Below are 15,317 nucleotides of genomic sequence, written 5' to 3' on the forward strand. Positions count from 1 at the left end.
TCAATTTAGATAAAACGCTACCAATTACGGCCGTGATTTTTGGCCATCTTACTCACTTCCCCCTCCGTTGAGCAGGTTCAAAGAATTCTTCCCATCAATGAAAAGTGTTATTAGTGTTTAAAAAATGTTGAGAATCTCTCTCCCTGTCAATCACGCCCTGAAAGCCACACCTTTTCCGGTGGGAGGGGGAGGGGTTATAAAACCCGGAAGTGTGGGTGTGGCTCAGTCTCTGCATGATGGGGGAGGGAGAGGTCATGATTCTGGCTGAGCTGTGAATCAACTGAACACACTGAATGTCTACTGAACTGTGTTTGGTGTTTTGTGTGGTTTTATGGTGGTTTCACCCTGCATGAAATGGTATGAAGCTGCATTTGAATTTGGTGGCCTTCGACCCTGCTTGAAGTGGAATGAAACTGCACTTGAATTTGGCGACCTTGCATCCTGCTTGAAGTGGTATGAAACTACACTGAATTTGGTGGCCTTGGATCCAGCTTGAAGTGGTATGAAACTGCACTTGAATTTGGTGGCCTTGCACCCTGCTTGAAATGGTAGGAACATGGATTTGAATTTGGTGGCCTTGCACCCTACTTGAAATGGAATTTCAAGGAATAGTCATGAGTCAACAGCAGCCCACCAACCGTGAGTGAGCTGCCAGCAGATCAGGCTTGAGGGACTGAGCTGCCACCCCAAGAACCCATACCAGCACTCCAGAAAGCCCCCCCACTGGCCACCAATATTGGAATTGGTGGAGAGGTGGAATATTACGTCGGGGGACCAGCCCTCCCGTGTGAACATGGGACCCAACGGGTCCCACTTAGTATAGTAATTTTATAAACCTCTATAAGGTCAACCCTCTGTGTCCTACGTACAATGAGAATAAATCTAGTTTAACCAATCTGTCTTGTCCAGCATGTCCCCTGTGTTGAGAGGTGGCATATTTTGTCAGGTTGTAAGACTAATCTTTCTCAAGGTCCATTTAATTGGTGGATAACAAGGTCTTGAAGTGCATAAGTGCAGCAATTGAGAAGAGGAGAGCACAGGTGAATTCAGTAGGCATTGGGGCTGAGAGAGTAGCGATTCATTTTGTCCGTAAGGGAGAGAAAGGTAGAGGAGTTTTCAGGCAGGTATGAATTAGGCCAATGATTGGGAAATGCAGATAGATTTGGGAGTAAAGCTTGTTGTTCCGCAGGTAATAATTAGTACTAGTTTGAGGCCAGATATAGTGTTATGGTCAGTTAGTTAGCGGAGAACTTAGTGGATGAGTTTTATGAAAGGAAAGTGCTCAGATATGTAGATTTGGCAGCAGAGGTTGAGCAGCGAGGATGGAAAGCAAAAGTACGTCCAGTAGAAGTGGGTTGTAGAGGTTTCATTGCATGATCGACCATGTCGCTATTTGGAGAGCTAAGAATTTGCGGACAGAGTTTGCGTCAGGCCGTAACAGAGATGTCAGAGGCAACAGAGCGAAGCAGTAGGTGTATTTGGTGAAGAAGAAACGGGGTCAGTTGGGGAGCAGAAAGGAAATGTATAGCATGTGGTTGGTGTATTTCTTTGTAACTATTCCATGTAGGTATAACTTCTAGAGTTGCTGCATTACAGCGCTAGAGACCTGGGCCCAATCCTAATGATGGGTGCTATCTGTACGGTGTTTGTACGTTCTCTCTGTGACCGTGTGGCTTTTCTCTGGGAGTTCCAGTTTTCTCCTACAGTCCAATGACATGCACGTTTGTAGGTTAATTGTTTTTTGTAAATTGTCCCGAGTATGTAGTATAGAACTAAACGGGGATATCTGATCGGCACGGACTTGGTGGGCCGAAGAGCCTGTTTTCATGTTGTATCTCTAAAATGAAATCACTTGCAAAATAAGAGCATCTACATCAGGCTGCTGTTCATCAACTACAGCTTGTCGTTCAACACCATTATCCCCTCCAAACATATGATCAAACTCAGATAGCTGGGTTTCTGCTTGTCTCCATGTAATTGTATCCTTGACTTCCTCATTGGCAGACCACAATCATTATGAATTGGCAGCAACACTTCCTCCTCGATAATCATATAACCATATAACAATTACAGCATGGAAACAGGCCATCTCGGCCCTTCTAGTCCGTGCCGAACACTTATTCTCCCCTAGTCCCATCTACCTGCACTCAGACCATAACCCTCCATTCCTTTCCCGTCCATATAACTATCCAATTTATTTTTAAATGATAAAATCGAACCTGCCTCCACCACCTCCACTGGAAGCTCATTCCACACAGCTACCACTCTCTGAGTAAAGAAGTTCCCCCTCATGTTACCCCTAAACTTCTGTCCCTTAATTCTCAAGTCATGTCCTCTTGTTTGAATCTTCCCTACTCTCAGTGGGAAAAGCTTATCCACGTCAACTCTGTCTATCCCTCTCATCATTTTAAAGACCTCTATCAAGTCCCCCCTTAACCTTCTGCGCTCCAAAGAATAAAGACCTAACTTGTTCAACCTTTCTCTGTAACTTAGTTGCTGAAACCTAGGCAACATTCTAGTAAATCTCCTCTGTACTCTCTCTATTTTGTTGACATCCTTCCTATAATTAGGCGACCAAAATTGTACACCATACTCCAGAATTGGCCTCACCAATGCCTTGTACAATTTTAACATTGCATCCCAACTTCTATACTCAATGCTCTGATTATAAAGGCCAGAACACCAAAAGCTTTCTTTACCACCCTATCTACATGAGATTCCACCTTCAGGGAACTGTGCACAGTTATTCCTAGATCCCTCTGTTCAACTGCATTCCTCAATTCCCTACCATTTACCATGTACGTCCTATTTTGATTTGTCCTGCCAAGATGTAGCACCTCACACTTATCAGCATTAAACTCCATCTGCCATCTTTCAGCCCACTCTTCCAAATCAACACAGAAACATCTAGGATATGTGCTCAGTCCACTGCTCTATTCTCTCTAGACCCTTAATTGTATAACCAGAGACAGATCCAATGCTATATGTAAATGTGTTGACAATACCACTGTTGTTTGATGAATAATGGGCAACAATAGGTTAATGGACCCGTTAAGCTGCAGCAAGATGGAAGATTAATAATCTGATTGAATTCAATCTTGCTCTGATTGTTAGCAAGACCATAGTTGTTGCAAGTTGACTTTGAATACTCTATGGAGCTTCAACATATGTACAGTACTGAGTATAGAAACTGGTTGCATCCCGGCCTGGTTCAGTAACTCGAATGTCCAGGAGGAGGCTGCAAAAGTGGTAGACATTGCCTGCTCTTCACAGGTTCGGACCTCCCTACCTTCAAAGGGATCTAAAGGAGGTGCTGCATGAAAAGGCAGCAAATATCAACAAAGACCCACACCACTTGGACACACTGTCATCTTGGTACCACCATCACGTAGAAGATATAGGTGCCTGAAAACCATGACCTCCAGGTTCAAGTACAGCTTCTTCCCATCAACCATCAGGCTCTTGAAAACTACGCAACACCAACAACTACCTCAGCAACTATGGTGTTGGAATCCAAACTTCTGTTTTGCACTATTCTGGTTGCCAGTGTTACTCATATTAATTCAGTGTATTATAGATTATGATATATTTATATGTGTCATGGGCCTGTTAAGCTATAGCACGTAAGACTTTCTTTGCTCTGTTGCTGGTGCATGTGACAATTAAACATTTTTGATTCCTGATATTCTTTTTTGTTCTTTCTTCAATCAAGCTTACAGGCTCTCGTGTTAAGGAACTGTATACTCAGTCATATCCATTGCTATCATCTTTGTCATTTTCTTTGCAAATTCCTTCAGTCTGAACTGTCGGAGACATCCTTCCCTCCTAAAGGGCCTGTCCCACTTTCACGAGTTATTCACAAATTCTCCTGAGTTTTCCCCTTGATTCAAACTCGCGGAATGTTGGTAACGAGTCCATAGATCGTCATAGGAGTTCGTAGATATATCGTAGCGGCTCATTATGCCAGCAGTAGGTACTCGTGGCATCAGGTAAGTCGGGACTTTTTTTCCAGTCCGATAAAAAATGTCCACGAGTAAAAAAATGGTCGGGATGAAAGAAATTGCAACTTTTTACTCGTAGCGTTTTATCTAAATTGAAAATACAGCGCAAACAGGAAGGGCATCATAATGGAAACATAGAAACATAGAAAATAGTTGAAGGAGGAGGCCATTTGGCCTTTCGAGCCAGCACCGCCATTTATGGCTGATAGTCCCCAATCAATAACCCGTGTCTGTCTTCTCCCCATATCCCTTAATTCCACTAGCCCCCAGAGCTCTATCTAACTCTCTCTTAAATCCATCCAGTGATTTGGCCTCCATTGCCCTCTGTGGCAGGGAATTCCACAAATTCACAACTCTCTGGGTGAAAATGTTTTTTTTCACCTCCGTCTTAAATGGCCTCTCCTTTATTCTAAGACTGTGGCCCCTGGTTCTGGACTCACCCTACATTGGGAACATTTTTCTTGCATCTAGCTTGTCCAGTCCTTTTATAATTTTATATGTTTCTATAAGATCCCCCTCATTTTTCTAAACCCCAGTGAATACAAGCCTAGTCTTTTCAATCCTTCTTCATATGACAGTCCCGCCATCACAGGGATCAATCTTCTGAACCTACGCTGCACTGCCTCAATCACAAGGAAGTCCTTCCTCAAATTAGGAGACCAAAACTGTACGCAATACTCCAGATGTGGTCTTACCAGAGCCCTATACACCTGCAGAAGAACCTCTCTACTCTTACACTGAAATCCTCTTGTTATGATGGCCAACATTCCATTAGCTTTCTTCACTGCATGCTGTACCTGCACGCCAACTTCAGTGGCCGGTGTACAAGGACACCCAGGTCTCGCTGTACCTCCCCCTTACCTAACCTAACCCCATTGAGATAATAATCTGCCCCCTTGTTTTTGCCACCAAAGTGTATAACTTCACATTTATCTATATTATACTGCATCTGCCATGCTTCTGCCCACTCAACCTGTTCAGGTCACCCTGCAACCTCCTAACATCCTCTTCACAGTTCTCACTGCCACCCAGCTTTGTGTCATCTGCAAACTTGCTAGTGTTGCTCCTAATTCCCTCTTCCAAATCATTAATATATATGGTAAACAGTTGCGGCCCCAACACCGAGCCTTGCGGCACTTCACTCGCCACTGCTTGCCATTCTGAAAAGGATCCATTCACTCCTACTCTTTGCTTCCTGTCTGCCAACCAATTTTCTATCCACGTCAACACCCTACCCCCAATACCATGTGCTCCAATTTTAGTCACCAATCTCCCATGTGGGACCTTATGAAAGGCTTTCTGAAAGTCCAGATACACTACATCCACTGGCTCCCCTTCATCCATTTTATGTCACATCCTCAAAAAATTCCAGATTAGTCAAGCATGATTTTCCTTTCATAAATCCATGCTGACTTGGACTAATCCTATTACTGCTATCCAAATGCCCCATTATTACCTCTTTAATAATTGACTCCAGCATCTTTCCCACCACCGAAGTAAGGCTAACTGGTCTATAATTCCCCGTTTTCTCTCTCGCTCCTTTCTTGAAAAGTGGGATAACATTAGCTATCCTCCAATCCACAGAGACTGATCCTGAATCTATTGAACATTGGAAAATGATCACCAATGCATCCACTATTTCTAGAGCCACCTCCTTGAGGACCCTGGGATGCAGTCCATCAGGCCCCGGGGATTTATCATCCTTCAGTCCCATTAGCCTACCCAATACTATTTCTCGCCTAATGAAAATTTATTTCAGTTCCTCGACCCCCTTAGATCCTCTGTCCTCCAGTACTTCTGGGAGATTGTTTGTATCTTCCTTAGTGAAGACAGATCCGAAGTACCTGTTCAACTCTTCTGCCATTTCCTTGTTCCCCGAAATAATTTCACCCGTGTGTGCCTTCAGGGGACCCACATTTGGCTTTGCTACTCTTTTTCCCTTAACATATCGAAAGAAGCTTTTACTGTCCTTCTCTATATTCCTGGCCAGCTTCCCTTCGTACTTCATCTTTTCAGCCCGTATTGCCCGTTTTGTTTCCTTCTGTTGTCCTATGAAAGTTTCCCAATCCTCTGGCTTCCGGCTACTCTTTGCTGTGTTATACATCTTTTCTTTTAGTTTTATTCTATCCCTAACTTATCTTGTCAGCCACGGTTGCCTCCTACTTCCCTTAGAATCTTTCTTCCTTATTGGAATGAAATGATCCTGTGTCTTTCAGATTATGCCCAGAAATTCCTGCCATTGCTGTTCCACCGTCATTCCTGCTAGTATCCCTTTCTAGTCTACCTTGGCCAGCTCCCCTCTCATGCCTTCGTAATCCCCTTTGTTCAGCTGCATCACCGCCACTTCCGATTTAACCTTCTCCTTCTCAAATTGCAGCTTAAAACTAATCTTATTATGATCACTCCCTCCAAGCGGTTCCTTTACCTCGAGTTCTCTTATCAAATTTGGTTAATTGGACAACACTAAATCCCGAATTGCCTTCTCTCTGGTCGGCTCCATTACAAGCTGCTCTAAGAATCCAGAATTCCCACGACTAAGAAATAGTCGTGGGAATTCGTAGACATACTCGTAGCAGTTCGTAAGAGTTCATGAACATAGTCGTGGAAGGTCGTAGGAGTTCGTAGATTACCACAATCTTGATTTTTTTTTTTAGGTCCTTTAAACTCGGCAGAGGTTTTGAATTATGTCGTGAAAGTGGGACACCAAGTGCTGGGTGAAGTAACTCAATGGGTTAGGTAGCATCTCTGGAGACATGGATAGGTGACCTTTCTGGAGGGGACCCTTCTTCAGACTTGTGCCATAAAAAGTAAGGTTAAGGTCCATTGTAGGATTGGGTGTGTGAGGTCTGGAGCTGCGGGAGGGATAGCGTAAGGGCCTGTTGGTGCCAGCACATGTCGGCCAGTGTAGAATGCAGGCCACAGGAGAACTGTGGAATATGTGTCGATTCCTGAAAATCCTGGTTGGTTCCAAACGAGGAGGCCTGGAAGTGGAACAAGAAGCCATGTGGTAGAAGATGACAGTGGAGGCAAGTGTTGGGGAAACACATGTGGCTGTGGTATCCAGTCCTGGCCAGAAATGGTCGGAGAGCAGCAGCAATCGCAGAGGGAAAGCAGTGAGAGAAGCTCGGAGGAGGAGAACTTCATCAAGGTAGATGAAATGTGTAGGAAGGAATTGCAGATGCTGATTTACACCAAAGATAGACACAAATGCTGGAGTAACTCTATCAGGCAACTTCCGTGGAGGAAAGGAATAGGTGCCATTTCAGCTCGAGACTGAAAAGTAGACTCCAAAGTAGACGCTCTTAATCATCTGCCTAAATAGAATTTGGGTTCTGACTCTCATCCCGCCTCTCCTCGTACCCAGCTAGTGCCCAGATCCTGGCTCCGGCTGCACACCGTGTCCACATTCCAGAGCTTGGCTCAGGACAGCCCACCCAGGCCAGCACTCCCTGTAATGCACAGATTAATTTATATTAATTTGATTAGATTATATTAATTTGATGGTTTCGGCCCGAAACGTCGCCTATTTCCTTCGCTCCATAGATGCTGCTGCACCCGCTGAGTTTCTCCAGCATTTTTGTGTACCTTTAATTTGGTGACTGTTTGTTTGTAAACTGTCAATATAGCCAGCCTTTCATTGTGTTAATAGTCTGTATGTTTATCTTTATTTTTTTGAATAGAAGTATTGTATAATTTAAAAAAAGTAATGCACAGGTGACCTCTCATACAACGACTGTGAATAATGAAATCTTAATATATTGTCACTCAGGTCAAACACAGCTCAGAAAGGCATATTCTTTGTAAGGCATCTCAACAGCAGGCAGCAGCAAAGATAGTCTTTTGGCAGCAGTATCAAGCAAAGATCTTTGGTATCAAGTTCAACTATGTATATACCAGGTGTGGCATCCCCATTCACTGCAGATGCAGAGTGTGGGAGGATATGGATCAGGCAGCAAAGTGGTACAAAAGTCAGGCATGACCTCATCGAAGACGTGGCACTCCAGTAACTACACCCCACCCGCCACCCCCAAGTGACAGCGGCCGCAGCCGCCCACAGTTCCCCAGCTCCCGCTGACACCTGGCAACAGGCCGCGCTGCCGGCGCCGTGACCTCACCGGAGCCTCATTGAGTGGGCGGTGACAACGCTGGGCCCGGACAGGAGCAGGCGGTGATAGCGCTCGCTCGCTCGCTCGGCCCCAGCCCGACAGCCTGGTGAGTGGCAGCAGCGTGACGTGATGTGATGTGATGTGGTTGCTGCGGGGTGTGAGGGGTTGCTGGGGAGGGAGGGAGGGGAGGGGGGGAGGGGAGGGGGAGGGGGGAGGGAGGAGGGAGGGGGGGGGGGGGGGGGGGAGGGAGGGGGGGGGGGGGGGGGGGGGGGGGGGGGGGGGGGGGGGGGGAGGGGAGTGGGGGGGGGGGGGGGGGGGGGGGGGGGGAGGGGGGGGGAGGGGAGGGGGGGGGGGGAGGGGGGGGGAGGGGGGGGGGGGGAGAAGAGGGGGGGGGGGGGGGGAGGGGGGGGGGGGGGGGGGGGGGGGGAGGGAGGAGGGGGGGGGGGGAGGAGGGGGGGGGGGGGGGGGGAGGGGGGGAGGAGGGGAGGATGAGAGGGAGGATGAGAGGGGGGAGAGGAGGAGGAGGAGAGGATGGGAGGATGAGAGGGGGGGGGGGGGGAGGATGAGAGGGAGGGGGGGGGGGAGGAGGAGGGGGAGAGGAGGGGGGAGGATGGGAGGGGGGGGGGGGAGGATGAGGGGGGGGGGGGGAGGATGAGGGGGGGGGGGGGGAGGATGAGAGTGACGAGGAGGGGGGGTAGGGGGGGTGGGTGGGGAGGAGGTTGCCTGGGTTTGAGGGTACCAAGGCCCGGGCTCTCACTCCTGCCACAGCCTCGACTGCGGTGACTTGGGATGGGACTGCAGGGTTTCCCAGCAGAGAACATGCTGTGTGTTCCCAGGGGGTAGGTGGGTTGGGGAAGGAGAGGGGAGGAGGAATGTGCGAGGGCAAAGGTATCCTTGATTGTGTTATATAACCTATTCTAAGTGCTTTGTGGAGTACTGGAGGACCAACAACAGAAATGGGTGGATGGATAATGCCTCACAGACAGTTTTTCAGGAGATAAGAAAATGATTAAGATAACAATAACTTCAAAAGCTAGTTATTTTTTTAATTCTTTATGTTTAAGAAAGAACTGCAGACGCTGGAAAAATCAAAGGTAGATAAAAATGCTAGAGAAATTCAGCGGGTGAGGCAGCATCTATGGAGCGAAGGAATTCGGGTCGAGCGTCACCTTCACTCCATAGATGCTGCCTCACCCGCTGAGTTTCTCCAGTATTTTTGTCTATTTTTTATTCTTGGTCAGGTGCCATTTGATACTGAAATAGGAAGATAATGCAGATGACCGTCATTAGCACAGTTTTTCATTATTTATTCACAAGATGCCTGAATTGTCCACCTCTTGTTGTCCCTAAAATTGGAGATAATTTAGAGTCAACTATAATGGAGTAGGCGAGATCTGTACAAGCCTGATGGGACGCAGTTCAACAGGTTGGAGCCAGTATAATTGTAGACAGGTTTACTTATGAAAAGCGGTAGCTTGGGTAATGGGTTGCAAAGATTCAGAAAGTGTATCTAGAAATAAGTGTATCTAGAAATAAAGGCAAAAATGTATGTAGTGTTTTACAGCCACAATAAACAAAGGTTGGAAAATAGACAAAAAGGCAGCTTGTCTCTGCTTAATTGTATATGTACCTAAATATGTGGAATACAGCTGACGAGTTGAAGACACAGATGTATGCAGGTGTGATATTTTATCTCCATTTGAATTGTAGATTTAAAAGCAGGAAGAAAAATTGTGAGACATCCTGGTCCCTTCCTTGGTTACCATCAGAGTGACCTAGGTAGCCTAGCAAATTATCTTGGTTTTCCACAATTAAAACACATTCCCTCTGATTTCTCTTCCTTCATTTCTCTCATGTTTAGTTTAGAGATACAGTGCGGACGGAAATAAGCCCTTTGACCTAACAAGTCCGCACCGACCAGCGATCCCCGTACACTACTGCTATCCTACAGGCACGAGGGACAATTTACAATTATACCAAGCCAATTAACCTACAAACCTGTGTGTCTGGAGTGTGGGAGGAAACCGGAGCACTCAGAGAAAACCCACGCACGTCACGGGGAGAATGTACAAACTCCGTACAGACAGCTACCATAGTCAGGATTGAACCCGGGTCTCTGGCGCTGTAATGCAGCAACTCTGTTGCTGTGCCACCATGCTTCCCCGTGTTGTCTTGACACCAATTTACCAGGTTCTCAATCTCCAGACTGTACTACGTCTCATTGTTATTTAACATCTGGCCCACTACAGCGGTGTTGTCCTCGAATTTGTAAATTGAATTGGATTTGTATTTGTTGTACAGCCGCTCCACTTAATTACAGCTCCGATAGGAACAGACATAAAGAACATCTCGTAGAGCAGTGGCGAGTTTAGCAAAAAGTCAGTTTATTCAACAGTACACACTGGGAAACACTCGGAGAGAACCCAAAGTGCTTCAAAGATTTGCAGCACAACTGATAATTTTCAGAATTTTCTGAGTCACTGGAAAGGTACCAAAGGATTGGAAAACCTTGTGATGTGATGACCTTATTTGAGGACCAGAACGACGACCGAAGACTGGAACGTGCCCCGGTAGGCCCAGCTTGGCCCACAGACCTCTAAGGGACTGTGGTGAAACAGGGTGGCGAGGCCTGTCTGGGCCGAAGGAGCCTCAGGGGTGGAGGTGACAGTGGGAGAACCGGCGGCGGCACCGGGTGCCTCGACGGCAGTGGGGCCTTGGCGGGCAATGGGAGCCTCGGTGGCAACAGGAGCCTCGGTGGCTGTGGGGCCTCACGGTCCATGAGCGTGGGGGGACTGTTGTGAGGGGCAGTGGGAGAACAAATGGGGACCTGGGGTGGGGGGGCACCCTAGTTTTAGAGTCTTCTGCCCAGGGGATAAGTCTGTGTTTGTTTGTTTCCAGTGATACGGCAGCCAGCTAACAGTTGCTTGTCTTTTTCTTTTTGTTTTCACTTTTAATTTCAAGTTTTTGTGTACCTTGTGTGTTGTGACTGTCGGCAGACCAATTTCCCTCCCTCCAGGGATGAATAAAGTTTTATCGTATCGTATTTACAACTGCCATTTAGCTTAACATGAATTATTGGATAAACAGTAGAATCATTTTTTAAGGAGGTGTGTGCAACAGTAGCAATCTGATTGAGCTGAGTCAGAAGAGGGGAAATCATGTCTGACAAATGTTTGTTGAGGAAATATGAGGCAGAGTGGATTGAGGGTTTACTGAACCATTGGACTCTGGGGAGATTTCATGAATGAAAGTACAGGTACTTGCTCCCTTTCTTCACACCGTTGCATTTATATATTTAAATTAGTTCTATGTTTCGTCCTGGATAAATTGAATTCCAAGGTAAATTTGGTATTCGCCCTTGTTAATATAATAATCAGTGGCAATTTCAGTATTGATCCTGCTGGATGGAAATTCTGGGTCTACAAAAGAAGTAGATGCAGGAGTAGGCCATTTGATCGCTCACAGGTTGCTCTGCAATTCAGTAGGATTATGGCTGGTCATTTGTAACAGGATCACATTCCTGTGCCCACTCTATACTCCTTGATTTCCTTAACATCAAATAATTGTGAATGGATATATATTCCTCCACCGTTGGTTCTGATGCAGGATCTCAATTTGAAATGTCAATCATCTCGTGTAGGAAAGAACTGCAGTTGCTGGTTTAAATTGAAGGTGGACACAAAATGCTGTAGTAACTCAGCGGGACAGGCAGCATTTTTGGAGAGGAGGAATGGGTGACGTTTCGGGTAGCATCTGAAGAAGGGTCTCGACCCGAAATGTCACCCATTCCTTCTCTCTAGAGATGCTGTCTGTCCCGCTGAGTTACTCCAGCATTTTGTGTCTACCTTCTATGTCAACATTTCTCTGCCTCTACGGATGCTGTTTTATTTGCTGAGTTTCTCCAGCATTTTGTTTTTTTGCAATTATTTGTGCTCCATACATAGACATGCAGAGAATTGTACCATTTTATGCGAAGCAATTAGCATCCTAGATTCCTGATTACTATGCATATTTAAGATTCTGTAGTGGAAAAGTGTTTCCAGAAACATTGGAGAAAGAAAAGTGTATTATCCCTATTTGAGACTTTTCCAAGATTCAGTTAGCCAAAAGGCTTCCTTGCACATTTAATATCTTCATTCGAGGGATATGGATTTTGCAGACTGAGTCAGCATTTAATAGTAAGATTAAACGAGTACTTACCAGTACGAAGTTTGATCTGTATTTTATGAGGAGTTACGGTGAGGGATTAAGTGAAGACCCCAGCTCCAGTGCGCATGCGGCATACTTCGAAGCAGCGGTGTGAAATCACAGAATAGACACAATATTTGAAGTAAGATAGTAAAGATCACGAGACATCAGTTTATTAGCTTGATCTGTATAATGAGGGTGGGAGCGGCGGGCACTTAATCCCTCACCGTAACTCCTCATAAAATACAGATCAAACTTCGTACTGGTAAGTACTCGTTTAATCTTACTATTTTACTTCGGAGTCACGTGAGTGATTCCGTGAAGACTTCAAAGGTCTGTGATTTCAAACCGTGTAACAGTTTTTATTTCACTCACTGCCGAAGTTTATGAGGGAGGAAGTGTTATCGTAATCAACCAGTGGATCTGCTTTCAAAAGAAACAGAAAGGTATTTGTTAACAATAACAACATAACAGAGCTCCTCTGAGCTTAAATTAATATTGCAGTTTGTAATATTCTCCTGCAATTAAATCAGGTTTATCAACGGTTTATAATAAAAAATGTTCTGAACGCGGTTCCCTTGACCATTCTGCTGTATTGAAAATGTGGTCAACCGGGATGTCCATTCGTTCAGCCGCTGATATCAATGCTGCCCTAGTGGAATGGGATTAAATGTATTATTATCTATTCCGGCAGCTTTCAGTACCTGTTTGAGCCACCTTGGAGTGGTTTGGCTCGTACCCCGTTTTGGGTTACTGTGGTTGACCCATAGGCTTTCCTCTCCCTCTAAGATAGTGGGTTGTGTCTATATATAGTAGTAGATGGGTCACCACACTCAACCTGGACTCTGGTGGGTAGGCCCGGAATCCCACCAGTGAATCGGGCGTTCCTGGTCCATATAGCCATATAACGACTACAGCACGGAAAACACAGGCGATCTCGACCCTGCTAGTTCGTGCCGAATCCATATACCTGCGAGTTAGATTTTACCAGACCTAAATATGAACTTGATGCGTCTGGGGTAATCACCATGTATCCAGTCTAGTTTATGGAGTGACCGGACTCTTTGAGCGTGTACGAGAGCCATAAGCATGAGCCTTTTTTAAAACATAGATTAAGCAAGCTGAGGGATCTGGCTGGTGCCATTCTCTGAGGTATGTCAATATCACACCAATATCCCATACATGGGTATATACCTGGGTGTTTGGGGCTTATATTATAGTTGCCCTTCATAAGTTTACCTTCAGTGGATGGGATCCCATGCTCTGCTGACATGCGGTTTTAGATAAGCAGATAAGGCGCTCCATGCTGTATTTACGGCACTGTAACTCACCTTTTAGTCATGGTGTAGATGTTCCAGGAACTCCAATACGTCAGTGGTTGAATAGTTCGTTTTCCCTGCGTCGTGGCAGTATTTTACCCATGTTAGCTTTTAGTGACTGTTCGCAGGGATGCCGACATGGTGGTAATGGTTCCTTTGGATAATCCCAGTCCCTGGTAAGGTCTATTCAAAACCTGCACCCAGGAGTTTGATGTTTCCCTGGCATGGGTGGCTTATGCCTGATACTGGGTTGAGTCAGCAACCATGGTCCACTAGGGAAATCCATAGGTGACTCGCCCACCGTGTCGTGATGAACTGGGAACCATGGCTGTAGGCCGGTCGGGCACGTTCAATATCTCGGAGACAGATCCCATCTGTATTGCGAAGTGCCCGACGGATGAGGCAGAAGGGAGGAAGGCAAAGCAGAAATTCCCCCTTCCAGCGTATAGGCATCTATCGCTGCTGCCTCTAATCTGGTTCCTAAGTCACATACATGGGTTACTGGTGATTCCGTCTTGTGCAACCAAATTGATATCTGGCTTTCAAACTGCTTAATAAATTTAGCAGATATTTTGGGTTATGACATCTATTCAATGTAATCATAAATTGTACCCCGTGACATGGTGTCTCCTACTGTGTTCTAGCTTCCTAGGACATAGGCAGCTGATAGTTAAAATGTCTTTTGACACACCATTGACAGATTTGTTTGACCAATTTGTTGCACAATAATGATTATTATGCTCCCCATATGGTTGATATAAGCCACCACCATAGTATTATCAATCCGTAACCACATATGTACGTGCTGCATTTGAAATGCATATGCTTTTTAGCCCAATAGGCGATCACCAATCCCAAGAAGTTGATGCCCGGTATGTGTAGTAACGATGTTTGTGACTTGGTCCATCTGTTACCTGTGCTGGATATGGAGTTTAGTTGCTCCCCAGCCTAAAGTACTGGCATTGGTTTTTAAAAATAACCAAGTTGGGATTGGTGATGATAATAGGGCTGAAAACTATGCCAAATATATGTCTGCCCACCACCTTAATTGTGATATAGCTTCAGTGGGTACATTCATGATTTGATTATAGTGACCCAAGTGTCTTGGCAAAGTAACAGTCATATGGACGGAATTGTTATTGAAGCCCAGATAATCCTTGGTAGTAACGCTTCAATTCTGGTTTATCTGGGCGTGGGATGAACCTCAGCTTTAAGGAGCTGTTTCGTAGCTAGAACTGCTCCACAGCTAATTCCTTTGTTTCCCCTAATTTGAGGATATCATCCAATATGTGCCATGATTATGCTTGTTTTCTTAATATTTTCATGGCCATTTTTAATAGTTTAGGGCGGAGGTTTAGACCATATGAAATGCTATATGCTCCCATGGTTGCCCTAACCGGGATATCCATGATCCAGGTAAATATATTTAGGTATCTATAATGATCCTAGTGTATGGTATAAGATAGTTAGCATCTCCCATATCAATGCTCCCCATAGGTATCCTAGGGAGATCAGATGTCTGGCAGTGACAAAACTCCACCTCCATCTTAAAGTGGATATACTCAACAGATTTATTTAGTGATATTAGATCAATGATGATGCTACATTCATCATCTTTTATAGTTTTGGTGAATATATTCGATACAAATTCCAATCCGTTTAGTAATGTGCCTGTTTAGTTCAGCTTGCCTTCTCACTTCTCT

General features: G+C 45.5%; 1 protein-coding gene across 3 annotated transcripts in view; it reads left to right on the top strand.

Moving 5' to 3' along the window:
• Positions 1 to 8,057: 8,057 nt before the first annotated feature.
• Positions 8,058 to 15,317, top strand: part of tmco3 (transmembrane and coiled-coil domains 3) — a 34,736-nt gene continuing 27,476 nt past the window's right edge. For 2 of the 3 annotated variants that reach the window (XM_055644691.1, XM_055644693.1), the window contains exon 1: positions 8,058 to 8,213. The gene's annotated coding sequence lies outside the window, so the exon portion shown is untranslated. Of the gene's footprint in view, positions 8,214 to 9,968; positions 10,678 to 15,317 lie in introns of all 3 variants that reach the window. The other variant, XM_055644692.1, reaches the window with a different exon arrangement.

This window comes from Leucoraja erinacea, chromosome 13, assembly GCF_028641065.1.
Source record: "Leucoraja erinacea ecotype New England chromosome 13, Leri_hhj_1, whole genome shotgun sequence".
Lineage (NCBI taxonomy): Eukaryota > Metazoa > Chordata > Chondrichthyes > Rajiformes > Rajidae > Leucoraja > Leucoraja erinaceus.